Here is a 14,489-nt window from a genome sequence, read left to right on the forward strand (position 1 = left end):
ATCCTGCATTAGTGTCCCAACATCATATGTCACTTTCCTAAAAGCAGGAGATTTATTATTTCTAAAAACAATGTGGGGCCATGTGCATTTCCCTTCTGGTTTCTGAGCCTTTAGGGTGCACTTGGGTCATGTTTTGGGGCTTTCCTTCACAGTCATGAACCTTTTTAAAAAAAATGAAAGCTGAGGTTCTCATGTAACCAGCTTCCTTGCAGCAACTGGGATTTTATGAAAGACAGCAAATATCACACAAGTCGGTAACACTAGATCTTATTCCCCCCCTTACATGCATCTGTAGGGCACAATCTAGCCCTAGAGCTGTACAAAGAGAAAGTTCAGATCAGTTGGTATTATTCATTATTAATTAGAAACATGTTTCAGTTTAGATAGATAGCCAGCACACTTAACAAGCTGCATCCTCCTCTCACGTAAACCTTTGTAATCGTATTGACTTCAAATGAGCTATGCTGATTTGTGCCAGCATGTTTCAAGGTCTGTACAACCAGTTACCTGAACATCCTTCTTAACACCCCTGTGTAGCTGATAACTAGTTTTAATTGAAAAGTTTGTGTCATGTAGAATTAGTCCTAAATAATCATTCTGAGCTGAAATGAAGCACGTGACTTTCTCCTTTTATTTGAATAGCTGTGGCTGTTTTTAGCAGAGATACTTTTTGAACTTGGTGTATTATAATAAAACAAAGAAACAACAACAAAACCCACCAGTTTTAAAATAGACTTTGGCAGTCAAGTAACATTTGTGAGCTAACGGCTTTTAGGTTCAGATGCTTCCCAAGAGCTGTGTGTCAATGGGACTGCAGCAGGTGTACCTAAAGTGGTAATAAGAAGGCCATTTGTATAAAAAGACATAGATAAGGAAGATCAGATGAGAGTCCCTCATCCAAAACTCATTTTACTCTGAACAAACAGTAATTATTTGCTGTATATTCTAGGAAGGATTTCTAGCACAAGAGTCAAGCAGAAAATCTTCCGAAGTCTTACAAGAACTTTTTTGAACTGACAAATGCTGTATCTGGTGCTAGATAGTTATCTAACATCAGGCTGGTTCTGTATTTCTGGATTGCATGCATAGCTTATTTATGGCATTTTTAATAGAGAGCATATCAATATTTGATAACATTCAATAAATGATTTACAGTCATGAAAATCAAGAACATGAAATACAAAAATCTACTTTTAAGTAACGCTGGGGTTGTGACATCCATGAATAAATAACCAGGGGGCCTGTTCCTGCTCTCAGACACACCAGTGTAGATCCTCAGGCACTTTAGAGGATTTACTCCAGATTTATCGCTATATTCTCAGAGAGCAGGATCTGGCTGGAGGAATTCAGAGTTAAGGCGGATGCTGCTCATATATCATACGAGTGAATGTTTAGCTTTCTTTTTATATATAATCCCTTGTCTTAAAGGTGACCAGCAAATTAAATTTAAATAAATACACCTTTTTTTTTCTTTGTTGTGATATAAGGAAGGCCTGACCAGGTTTTCTTTAAAACAAAATTTTGCTCCTTTCTTTACCTTAGAAATTTGAGGACTATTAACTTTGATCCTCCCTGGCTTTGCTTGAAGATTTTTCTCAGGAGAGTCAGATGTCTATTCTATTTCAGTCTTTAGAATGGGTGAATCTGTAACGGAGACGTCCTTGCTCCCCAATGTTTATTAAGAAATTGTTATTATTTATTTGTATTATAGTAGCCAACTGAGATCAGAGTCCCATTGTGTTAGGCATTGTACATACAAATTGTAAGAGAGTCCCATCCCTGAAGAGTTTACAATCTAGACTGACAAAACAGATAGGGTTGGAAAAGGAATTGTCATACCCATTTTACAGACAGGCAAGTTTTAGAGAGATTAAGAGATTTAGCCAAGGCCACACAGGAAGTCTGGCAGAGCCAGTAACAGAACACAGATTCCTTGAGTTCCAGTTCACTAACTTTACCCATAAGAACATCCTTCATTTTCCACAAAAGAGTTTGAAATGGTCTGATTAAAACTGCCTTCCCCTCTCAGCTTTCACGTTTGTGTCTTGTGATGGCAGAATTCCAATAAGCAGTTGTTCAAAGAGATCTAAAGAAAGAAAGCTTTAAAATTAGACCTGGTGAAAAGTTTTCTAATGGAACTTTTGTCCATCGGAAAATGTCATATGTCAAAAATGATAACCTTCTGCTGGAAGGTGTCAATTTTCAGAAAATATTGTTTTAAAATATTGAAAGAAAGCAATGTTTTATGTCTTTCCCATCTGGAGAAAATGAAGCTTCCAGCAGTGGGGTAGCCCTCTGGGTTAGGTGAGGCTCTCCTGATCTCTCACTGGTTTGAGGTCTTGTGGTCTTGACCCTTCAGTCCTCAGGGTCTTTTCTCCCCTAGACTAGCCCTATAAAGGTGTCAGCAGGTACCTTTGGCACCCTGTAGTGGGGTGGCTGCCCCACTCCATGAGGGAAATGGCTAGAACAGGCCAGAGAGGCTGCGCAGACTAGCAGCCAATCAGCAGGGGCCTCTGGAGAGCCAATCAGGGTCAGGCTGGGTCCTATATAAAGGCTGCCTAGCAAAGGAGGAGGACTGGCTCCTGAGGTAAGGAGATAGCACCTTGGACAGAGCAGTGCTGGGCAAGCAGAGGAGACCTCCAGCCCAGTTATCTGTCAGGCTGTGACCCTGAGATAGACTGCAACTTGCCCCTGAGGTGAGGGGCTAGACTTTAGGGTTGTGGTTGGCCACTGAGGCAGGTGAAAACCGAAGGACTGCTGTTAATCCCACCCCTGGAAGGGGGTGAGAATGGAGTAGGGGGCATTGCTGGAGGGCAGTATCCTGGAGAGGACACCGCCAAGCGGGGAGTGATGTGTATCCCAAATGAGCAGAACTGACAACAGGTGAGACACCATGTTCAGAGCGTACTCTGTAGCTGACAAGAGCTAATTCCCGGAGCAACCAGCAGGAGGCGCCGGCGGTGGTGAATCCTGACCCTGTCACACACCCCCTGTGATTTACATGGGGAACCCGGATCTACTCTCTGCACTGGGCTCTAATCCAGGGCCTAGTGAAGGCAGCTAAGTCCTGCATCACCTAAGTGCCATCATGCTGGATCCCATCCCACCAGTCCCCTTTCCCCAGTGAGTAAAGATATTAAATAACTGGAAATCAAATGTAAAGTCTGAGAATCCCAAGTCTCTTCTCTTTGGGTTTGGCTATGTTGCCATAGTCAGACCTCAGGTAACAGGAGCTTCTGTGGAGCTCCAGCCCAGAAACTCAGTGGCAGTGAGCTGACCTACACTCTGTCTGCTGCCCTGGCCTGCTCTCCTTTTGAGCTCTGCCTCCAAGCCGTGCATGCTTTGCAGATGTGGCAGTATGGGGCTTCCTGGGCCCAGAGCCATTGCTTAGCACCTTCCTTACTGGTGCAGTGTTTGTAGACCCCATCACAGCCACAATACAAATCAATAGCCTAACCACAACAAAAGCCAGGTTTGCTGAGCCCCAGATCATTGCCCTAGTCATGGGAAATAACTCTATGCCTATGAGTAATGAAAGGTTGGGATTTGCCAAAACCAGTTGTTCTATCCCAATCTGGACATCATTAATGTGTATGAAGTGGAGTTTTGCTGCATGGTTGTTACTAAACTAAGCTGTAAATTTGCTAGGGCATACAAAGTACTCCTGCCCAGGAGGGTGTTCAACCACCATTCATCAGCAGAGGAGTTATAATCAAGGGATTTACAATTCAGTTACAGATGCCCAAGCACCACACAATGGTGACTGCTCAACTATGACTCAGTTGCACAAGACACCGCCCCCCTGGGGGGGATTGCCCAGCCCAGTGACTCAGCAAAGCCCACCAGGACATGTCTGGGCAAGTGTCTTTTAGGCACATGGACTAAGGATATAAAATAGACAGGAAAAAGCCAGGATACCACAAGTCTCCTCCTCCATTTACAGTGGAAGCACCAATAATGCGGAGGAGATTGGTCCAGGCTTCAGGAAGAAATCAATGTATTAAGGACTGTAACATCTTCCTGGGGTGAGAAAATTGCTTGATCTAAAATACTGCCTAATGCAATAAGGTTCAAGATTTAGATTGTGCATTTATATTTTCTTTGATAACTCTGACCTTTTCTGCCTACCACCTAATCACTAAATCTATTTCTGTAGTTAATAAATCTGTTAGTTTTTACTTAAAACAGTGTATTTTGCTTGAACTTGCTTGGGAAATCTCAGTTCAGTTTACAAGGCTAGTGCATGTCCTCTCCACCTTGAGGGAGAGGCAGACTGGGTGATAAACTTACACTAGTCAGACATCTGACCAGGGCTAGATGGTACAGCTCAGGGTTGCAAGGCTGGGGAGCCGATGGACATTGGCTGGTGCTTTTCTCTGTGATTTGTGAGTGGCTCTGGGAGCATTCATGCAATTTAGCTGGATGTTGGGCTCCACATATTGTTCTGAGTGATAACAGAATCTGGAGGGGTTTGCTGCTTGTCACTAGCAAAACATTGAGACCCAGCCCAGGCTGGAGAGTTCAGAGAGCACAGTGGTACCCCAGTTCCAGGTTGTGCCCCAGGGAATCCCATCAAAGTGTAAGGGTATGTCTCCACTGCAAGCACTGTAGTGGCAGATGCAGTGATGCGGCTATGCCACTGTAGCCTAGACACTTGCTACAACAATGGAAGGAGTTTCCATCACTGTAACAAATCCACCCACGTGAGGCAGTAGCTAGGTTGATGGAATTCTATCAATCTAACTGAATCTATACCAGGGCTTAGATTGGCTGAACTGCATCTCTCAGGAGTGAATTTTTCAACCCCGCCCTGTGATGTAGCTAGGTTGACCTAAGTTTTAGGTGTAGACCAGGCCTGTGTGCCTTCTAAGGAGTCTTGTTACTAAAGTTGCAGGGATGTGAGTAATGCAGAATTTGTCTAATGTGGGGACCTCCAGGACTAAAAGGAGTGAAGTTTAATTAAAAGCGGGAGTATTTCACCAGGGCACAAACTTTACTATCTGTTTCCTGTCTGAGGCAGTTGCAAATTACAACCACTGCTTCTTCCCATTTTAATTAAAAGTTGTTAGCTCCAGTTTGTTTGTTCTGTCAAAGGCAAATGCAACTGACAGTTATTTAATATGTCATGGAGCTGTCTGACGAACAGGCTGGTGTTTCTGTTCTGAGGACACTTATCCTGGTAAAGGTCGCAGTGTTTCTTTTTATCTTGCCCATTCAGCATAAGGACTGGATGTCTGCACACAGTATAAGCAGATTGTGGAAGCAACGTGACGACACTGCTTCCTTCTTCAAAGGGTCAGGCAACAGGTATTCCCAACAATCAATATTACTGCTGGGATTTTCAAAGCCGCCTGCTCAGTTCCCTCTAGGGGCAAGGGATGTGGGGGCTCCCAGTTGCAATATAGACATCTTCCTTCACCTTCCTGTGCTTGGATTAACCAAACTGCTCACAGGCTCCTTTTCATTGGGCCTGCAAAATAGGACCTGTGACTACAACGCTTTTGAAAGGCAAACTTCTCCCCTAACTAATTTAGTTCTGCTTCTCAAGCTTCTCTGATGTTGCCCACATCCTGTCAGGTACTCAACTTCTGCCTGTGGGTCATGCACCAGTGAGCTTAATGGAGTTTTTAAGGAGGTTAATTAAATACTAATGCTAAGGGTCCCTGCATACACTCCACTTGTTCTGAGCAGTGTTAATTTAGGTGTCTACATCTTTAAAACCTTTTTCCAAATTTGACCCTCTGTGGATTGGTGTAAATTACTCTAGGGCCAGGAATACTCTTTGGCTGATTCTCCTTGATCTATTAAGGATCTCAGAGGGGCACCATTAAGGTCAGGTAAGATTTGTACAGTAGGTTAATGGAAGGGCGGGGAGAGACCTTAGGGGTGGGTTTTTTTTTTTTTAAAAGGCCATTCTTTGCATGCAAACCAAAACTTTTTGCACTACATTCTCTATTTGAGTCATTGAATTCAGTCAGGTCAGATACATTTAGACTCTGCCCATGTAACTGAGGGCAGAACTTGGCTGGGTGAAAGTATAAAAGCTGGACACAAATTCTTAAAATATTTTACATTTTTATACCACCTTCCATCCCTGCTACTTTACGCTGACAGTTTTTGGACACTGCTTGGAAAACATTGTCATATGTAAATGCTCAGTATAGTTATTACCTACTTTGTCCCTATTCCATGAAACATTTAAGCATGCTCTTATGTCCATTCCTACTTAGCAAAACCCTTAAACACATTTCTCTTTAGTCATGCATTTAAGTGCTTTGCTGAATAGGAAGGCACTATTGAATCTAGGCATATATAGGTATTGTGACAGGTTGTTACCCCCGGCGTGTAGTCTGGGAGCTGTGGGAACTGCTGTGGGCTTTAAGCCCCCAGCTAGAAAGGCCTCTCCCACACCGGAGATTCAGCCAGCCTCACCAGGCCCCGTTATCGCTCAATGTGACGGCAGGTGGTACCACACATCCAACTCAGTTACCAGAGCGCTTTACCTAAGCCACTCAAGGACAAACAGCCAATTTACCAGCTCCCCCACCTTGCACCCTTGCTGGAGTATAAACTCAAAATTATATCATTTTGTACTGCACAGGGATCTGTACAATGTAAGCTCATTAATAAAGTTTGCCTTCCCCTCAATGAGGGAAAGATATGCAGCCACCTTTGCTCACAGAGCTCAGATTTTCCCCGGACACTTCTCTTAAAGGTGCACTAGTTTAGATAACTCATAAAACAAGATTAGTTACAGAAAGATAATTTTAAGTGATAGCAAACAGATCAAGGCAGGTTACCTAAGAAATTAAACAAAAACAGAAACTAAGCCTAAAATACTAGATAGATTGCTGATTCACATCCTCTCACCCTGACTGATGATACAAGCAGCATACTAACTTGTATGCAAGTTTCCATACACAGTCTAGAAATCTCTTTAGCCTGGGTCTGGCACTTCCCCCAGTTTCATCTTTGATCCTCACTCCCCACACAAGCAAACACGTAAGGCCAAGAGATTGTCACTCCTTGCCTTATAGTATAGTTTTTCCATATGGCAGGAACCCTTTGTTTCAACTTCAGTTCCCAGACAAGTTTGTGGAAAAATACAAGTACCAAAATGGAGTTCAGAGTCATGTGGTCTGGTCACATGCCCTTGTCTGCGTTTCTGAGTCATAGCAGCCATCATCCAGAAGCTGTCTGGAGTGTTCTCAGGAAGGCTCACCAGGTAGGGAATAAGCTTCTCCTAAGGCCTATTGTTTCCCTTAATAGCTCATTACCTTGAATAGGCCATTCACAACCAACTATCTAGACTTGAAGCATCTTGCCTAGTGGGTGTCACCCGGGTGTGACTACATTTGAAATACGGATACATAGGTCAATATTCATAACTTGATACAAAAGATACATGCACACAAATAGGATACTCATTAACCAAATCAGAACTTTTCCATAGACACCTCACAAGACATGTATTGTCTAAGATGCAGCCTAATTATGTCATAATAATATTACGAGGAAGAATATGGGGGGCACTGTCACAGGTATATACATGTTATAGGCAGAACTGGTAGTGTTGCCTATACTTAAGGTTCCCAACACTTCTCATTTTAAGGCTCTTTCAACTGCTTTTAACATTGCCAAATTATAATTGTTTGGGCTGAAATTTTCCACGCCAAGTGGCTGCCCCATGTGGACATCTTGGGGAATGTTTTCAGCAGTAACAGAAAGCAAGGGGACTGGCTGGTGCCCAGGCAGCATAGAGAAGAAAGTTATCTGACTTGCATGCAGAAGAGACAAGAGCCAATCCTGCTGCCGAGGAAGGAAGGAGTAGATTAGGACAAGGAGCGGTGGGGTTGGGGAGAAGATGGAGGAGAAACTGGACCTGAGAGCAGCAGGGACAGGGAGAACTGGGTGAGGGGAAAACTGGGAGCCAATGGGGGGGAGGGGGTCTGAGATGAAAGAAGATCCCACTCGTTATGACATGGTGGTTAGTTACCTTATTGCATAAGCGGCAAAGCGTCCTGTGGCACCTTCTAAACTAACAGACGTATTGGAGCATAAGCTTTCTTGGGTGAATACCCACTTCAGATGCATGTAGTATGGATTATATGTCGTGTAGATTGCATAGTGTTTTTGTCCACAGGACCCCCTGCCACATCTAGTGCACAGCATGGACAGTACACTAGGGGTGAAGGGCTGTGCAGTGAAGGAGGCTGTTCATAGAACCCATCTCATTTGTTGCAGAAGTTGGGAGGTGCATGGTAAATGAGGCAGGGTTGCAGGATGCGAAAGGACAGCCTTGTGTTCAAGGCAGTTGACTGCTGTCCTGGAGAATTGTTTCTTCCCTGCCTCAAAGTTTCTGTGGGATACTGGGAAAGTCATTTGAAGCAAACTTTTCACAGGTGGCAACTAATTGTGTGTGCCTCATTTTCTGGGTGCCTGACCTGAGACCCTAGGATCTGATGTGCAGAAGTGGTAGGCATGCATGAAATCTATGGGAACTCTACTTGAAACTTAAATGCAAAATCATGCTAAGCGCACTTAAAAAAAAAGGCCCTAGGGCGGTCTCAAAACAGGCATCTGAAATTAGTGAACACTTTTGTCCTCAATCATTCTGTGCCTTAGGCCTGGTCTACACTATGGGGGCAAGTCGGCCTCAGTTACACAACTCCAGCTACATGAATAATAGCTGGAGTCGACATAGCTTAGGTCGACTTACTGCAGTGTCTACACCATGCTGATGGGAGAAACTCCCCCATCGACTTAGCTTACACTTCTCGTTCTGGTGGAGTACCAAAGTTGACAGGAGAGCGATCTGTGGTCGATTTAGCTAAAGCGACCCTAGTGTATCAATCGCCACAGCGTCAGTTCCTGGTAAGAGTAGACATATCCTCAATCTCATCTGTACTATGGGGAGTACTAATGCTGTCTTCCAGGGGTGTTGTGTAAACACATTGATTAGTGTGTGTTTGAAGCACTCTGATACCATAATGGTGGTTAGAGACTGCATCATAATGAATATGCCACAAGGGGGTGGCACAAACAGTCCTCCTGCTGCTGTTTCCTAACTTTTGAATACTTGACTTTGCAACCTTAACATTCTTTTAAGACTGTTTTGTGCTATATATTTAAAAAAAAAAAATCACACTGTGAAAGAGAAACCACCTCTTCTGCTTAAGAGGCCACAGGAATTTGGGACATGAAGGGAAGGCAAATGCAACATCCAACTAAAATAAGCCTCTTCCACTTGAGCCAAATCCTTTAAGTGCTTTAAATTTAATCTGACGTGTTAGCTGTTACAGAGGTGTAATTTGTTGTATGGTTTTTATTCTGACATTTGCCAAGGCCCCCAGGAGGCTGTGGACACAGGATTTTTGGCAGAGTTTGTTATCTGTAGGCTGTGCATTATCAACTCTCCTGCAGTCTCTCCCTCCATTGTGTGTGTCGCAGCCCCATTCCCTTGAAGTTGCCTTTTTACTCTGAGCTCCCTGAAACGTTCCAGGTTCAGATGTGGCTGCGGAGCATGAAGAATACATTACTGCATGCCTCCTGAAAGCTTGTGCCAATGGGCTAGGCTTTAAATGGGCCAGCAATATGGGCTCTTTCTTTTGGTTTGGGTTTTGGCTGTAGACTTACAAATAAAGATAACGTGGAGAACCAGTGGCAAACAATATTAATAATGCAGCCATCCGTCACTCTGACTAACTCTTGGAGGAAGAGCCTCTCTCCTCCTGACTGATAGCTAGCTAGCTAGGCAGGAAAAAGCCTGCCTGAAATGATTAAAGTAGGCACTATATAACAAGCCTTCCCCATGTTGAGAATGCCACAAGAGAAGCCAGTCACTGATATTTAAACACATATTATACTTCCATCTTCCTGTCATTTTGTTCCCAGAGATGTTCAGATTGGTCTACACCAGAAAGGAGGCTGTGAAAAGCAGCTGAGCAAACAAAAAAAATCCATCTGAGCGCCACCCACACACAGGGTTGGTCCTTCAATCTGTCCCCAGATGAAGTGTTGTTGTTTGTTTGCAGCACCTGCAGCTTGCTAACTTTAAAACTCAGCGGAACCCAGGGGGAATGAAAGCAGCATGGGTGGATGAAGGCAGGATGGAAAGGTTCTATTGCTTCGACCCTCACACCACAAAGGGTATCCCCCACATTTTCCCCTTAGGTCCTCAACATTTTCAACTCCCCCTCTGACTGAGCAAAACTAGATGCACATGTTTGAGACCTCTGGATGTGTCTGGTCAACTCAGGCTTTGAGCTACCTCGGTCTCACACCCTCTGTGGCTGACTCACAGAGAATATCCCCCTGGTTCTTTGTCATGTTAACGGGGTTAGTTCTTTAGGCTAATGTGGTTCAGGTCTAGGATGCAATGCTAAAGATCCAAACCCTGCAAATGACCTTCATTGAAATGTAGGGGCTGGAAAGGACCTTGAGAGGTCATCCAGACCATCCCCCTGTGCTAGGGCAGGGCTGAGTAAACCTAGCACATTCCTGAGAGGTTTACTCGGCTGGTCTTAAAAACTTGCAAGGGCAGGTTTTTACACAACCTCTCCTAGAAGCCCCCACCAGAGCATAACCACCCTTCTAGTTTGCAAGGGTTTCCTCATAGCTAACCCACATCTCCCTTGCTCCTGAGGAAGCTGAACACTCCTTAACTTTCCGTGAACATTTTGTCCTCAGCCTCTTACAACACTTGAAGACTGTTACCAGGTCCCCACTCCATTTCCTTTTCTTGATACTAAACATGCCCAGTTTTTTAACCTCTCCTCCTAGGTCAGGTTTTCTAAACCTCTATCATTTTTGTTGCTTTCTCTTCTGGACTTCCTTCACTTTGTCACATGTACTGCAGCCACAACTGGCCACAGTACTCCATCTGAGCCCTCACCGTAAAGCAGGACCGTTACCTCCCATGTCTTACAAATGACGCTCCTGTGAATATGCCTGTGATGAGACACACTCGCCTCTCATGAATGCCCCAACCAACCAGGTGTGTCAGGCCCTGAACTCCCTCTGCACTGTGCCGCTTGCTGAGACCCCTGCTGGCGGCTAACGTTCACAGGCAGGTTTTTCAGTGACTCAGCCCTCTGGAGAAGTCACACACAGGCCATATGTGAAACAAATGGAAAACAGACCCCCTCCCCCCCCCCTTCTGGGGTAAACAGTCCAACAGGGCCTATCACAGGACCCTCTGTTGGTCTCTTCACCCACAGCCTTCCCTGGACTTATTTCTAATCAAACAGACCTTATCACAAGACTCTCTTTTGATGTCTGCCTGCAACCCAGTCCTGGGATCAGGTCCTCAATCAGTCCAGCAGGGCCTATCACAGTACTCTGGTTATTGCCCTTCATGGGCTAGTTTTCATATTGTCTCTTAGCCCCTACTGTGCTCGCTCAAGTATGGTCCCTGTGCCCCCAGGGCTTCCTCTGTAGAGACTCATCTCCTGGCATTGCACCTGAGTCACTGCTTATAGTTCAGCCCCCTTCCTGGGGAGGGAGGAGAAACAAAGTTCAACAATTACTGACCTTCGTCTGGGTTTTCAGCCCCCTGTCTGAGCTACTCCCTTGCTCAGAGTTTTAGCTACTCCAACTGTGGCTGGTAGGGGAGAACCCAGACCCACACACTGCTCCGGGTTCTGACCCAGGAGCCCGAAAGGTAACAGCCACCTGCTGCTTTTCTTTAACTATTTGCTATGGCATTTCCCTGGGCCACTTCCCTTCTTAGCCCCAGTACCTTCCTTGCAGCCTGACTCCAGCCAGCATTGATCTGTCCAGCCCTGCAGCCAGCCAGCCAGCCAGCCAGCCAGCCAGCAGCATTGTCCTTGCTCCTTTGGCTCCAGCCAACAACTCAACTGCTCTATCCAGCAACTTCTTTTATATGAACCTGCTGGACTCTGATTGGCTGCTTCCCTCACAGCCTCTCTAGGCAGCCTGGAAGACTTACCTCTTTTGCTCTTTTCTGGGGCAGGGTGTGATAGTCCCCTCCAGTAGGGGACCTCAGGGCCTGGTACACCCTGTCACAATGCCCCTGAATGATATCAGCCTTTTCCATAACTGTATCACATTGTTGGCTTCTATTCAATTTGTGATCTACTATAACACACAGATTCCTTTCGGCACTATTGCCACCTACCCGCTTATTCCCCATTCTGATTTTTGTGCATTTGATTTTTTTCCTTGCTAAGGGAAGTACTTTGCACTTGTCTTTAATGAATTTCATCTTACTGAATTCAGACCAATTTTCCAATTTGTCAAGGTCCTTTTAAATTCTAAGCCTGTCCTCCAAAGTGCTCACAACCCCTCCCATCTTGTGTCAACCATAGGTTTTATAAGCATACTCTCCATGCCATTATCCAAGTCATTTATGAAAATATTGATAGTACTGGACCCATGGCAGGATAGACTCCCACAGGGCCCCACTAAATGTGTGTCCCCAGTTTGAACGTGAACCTTTAACTACTCTTTGGGTACAGTTTTTCAAAGAGTTGTGCACCTTACTTACAAGAATTTCATCTAAACCACATTTCCCTAGTTTGCTTATGACCGTGTCATGTGGAACTGTGCCAAATGCCTTATTAAAATCAAGATAGCCTATCTGCCGCTTTCTCCCATCCACCAGGCCAGTAACCCTGCCAATAAGGAAATTAGTTTGGGCTGATGTGATTTGACAAATCCATGCTGGCTATTACTTATAACCCTATTGTCCACTAGTTCCCTACAAATCGGTTGTTTAATAATTTGTTCCTGTATCTTTCCAGGTCTTGAGGTTAGGCTGACCAGTCTGTAATTCCCTGGGCCCTCTTTGTTCCCCTTTTTAAAGACAGGGCACATATAGTATCTTCTCCAGTCCTGTGGGTCCTCACAAATCCTCTGTGGGTTCTCAAAGATAATTATTAATTGTTCCGAGATTGCTTCAGCTAGTTCCTCAAGTACCCAAGCATGAACTTCATCAGGCCCTGCCAACTTGAAGACATCTAACTTTTCTAAATATTCTTTAACCATTTCATTCCCTAATTTGGCTTATATTCATTTCCACTTGTTTTTAATATCAATGGTTGGGTCACCATTTACCCTTTTAGCAAAGACTCATGTAAAGTAGGCAAGAAATCCCTCAGCCAGTCATCAGTTATTAGCTCTCCTTCCCCACTAAGTAGAGGACCTACCCTTTCCTTTATAATACTTTAGGACTAAGAGAAAGATGATGTCCAGTGACCGAGGCCAGCTAGGGGGCAGCCCAGAGCACAGGTGGTTGGGTAGCCAGGAGGTCAATTGGTATTGGAGACAGTACAGAGCAATGGTCAGAGTTGTCTCAGGGATGAGTAGCCAGGAGATCCAATCCAAGGGGCCTGGTCATAAAATCATAGAATATCAGGGCTGGAAGGCATCTCAGGAGATCATCTAGTCCAACGCCCTACTCAAAGCAGGACCAATCCCCAAGTTTTACCCCAGATCCCTAAATAGCCCCCTCAAGGATTGAACTCACAACCCTCGGTTTAGCAGGCCAATGCTCAAACCACTGAGCTATCCCTCCCCTGAAAGAGGGCAGGAAGATGAGGTGGCAAGGCAGGGTCAGGCAAGGCACCTAGGCAGCAAAGTAGAATGAGGCAAAGCAGCAGGGCAACGTGGTCTAGGTAGCAACCAGCAATGGTCTATTGCTTAGACAGCATCCTCTGCCTTTTGGGGTCTTTATATAGCCAGGGACCCAATGAGCGTGCTGCCTGTCCATCCACTCAGGGGCCTGGGGTGCGGCTGCTGTGGGTCTGTTGGCCTTTAGCAGTGAGGCTGTTGGTCAAGGGTAACGGTTCAGTGCATTGTGATGAACCCAAGCCCTTAGCCACTGCATCAATACCAGCACCTTGACAAGTATTTATACAAACTCTTCTTCTTGACCTTTTATGTCCTTTGGTAGCTGTAACTCATTTTGTGCCTTAGACATTCTGATTTTATCCCTATATGCTTGTGCTATTCTTTTGACTCATGCTTAGCAATTTGTCCATGTTTTCACTATTTGTAGGATTCCTTTTTGATTTTTCAGGTCATTAAAGCGCTCCCAATGGTGCTGTATTGGCATCTTGCTATTCTTCCTTCTTACCTTTCGTCTCATCAAGATAGTTTGCAGTTGTGCCTTTAATATTGTCTCCTTGAGAAAATGCCAGCTCTCCTGAACTCCATTTTTCCCTTCGATTTTCTTCCCATGACTTTACCTACCATTTCTACGAGTTTGTTAAAGTCTGCTTTTTTGGAAGTCCATTGTCCTTGTTCAGCTGCTCTCACTCCTTCCTTTCCTTAGAATCATGACATCTATGATGTCATGATCGCTTTCACCCAAATTGCCATCAGCCTTCCAATTTGCAACCAATCTCATAACAGAAGAACGAGGGGTCACCAAATTAAATTAATAGACAGCAGGTTTAAAACAAACAAAAGGAAGTATTTCTTCACACAATGCACAGTCAACCTGTGGAACTCCTTGCCAGAGGATG

This window comes from Lepidochelys kempii, chromosome 7 (assembly GCF_965140265.1).
Source record: "Lepidochelys kempii isolate rLepKem1 chromosome 7, rLepKem1.hap2, whole genome shotgun sequence".
In the NCBI taxonomy this organism is placed as follows: Eukaryota; Metazoa; Chordata; order Testudines; family Cheloniidae; genus Lepidochelys; species Lepidochelys kempii.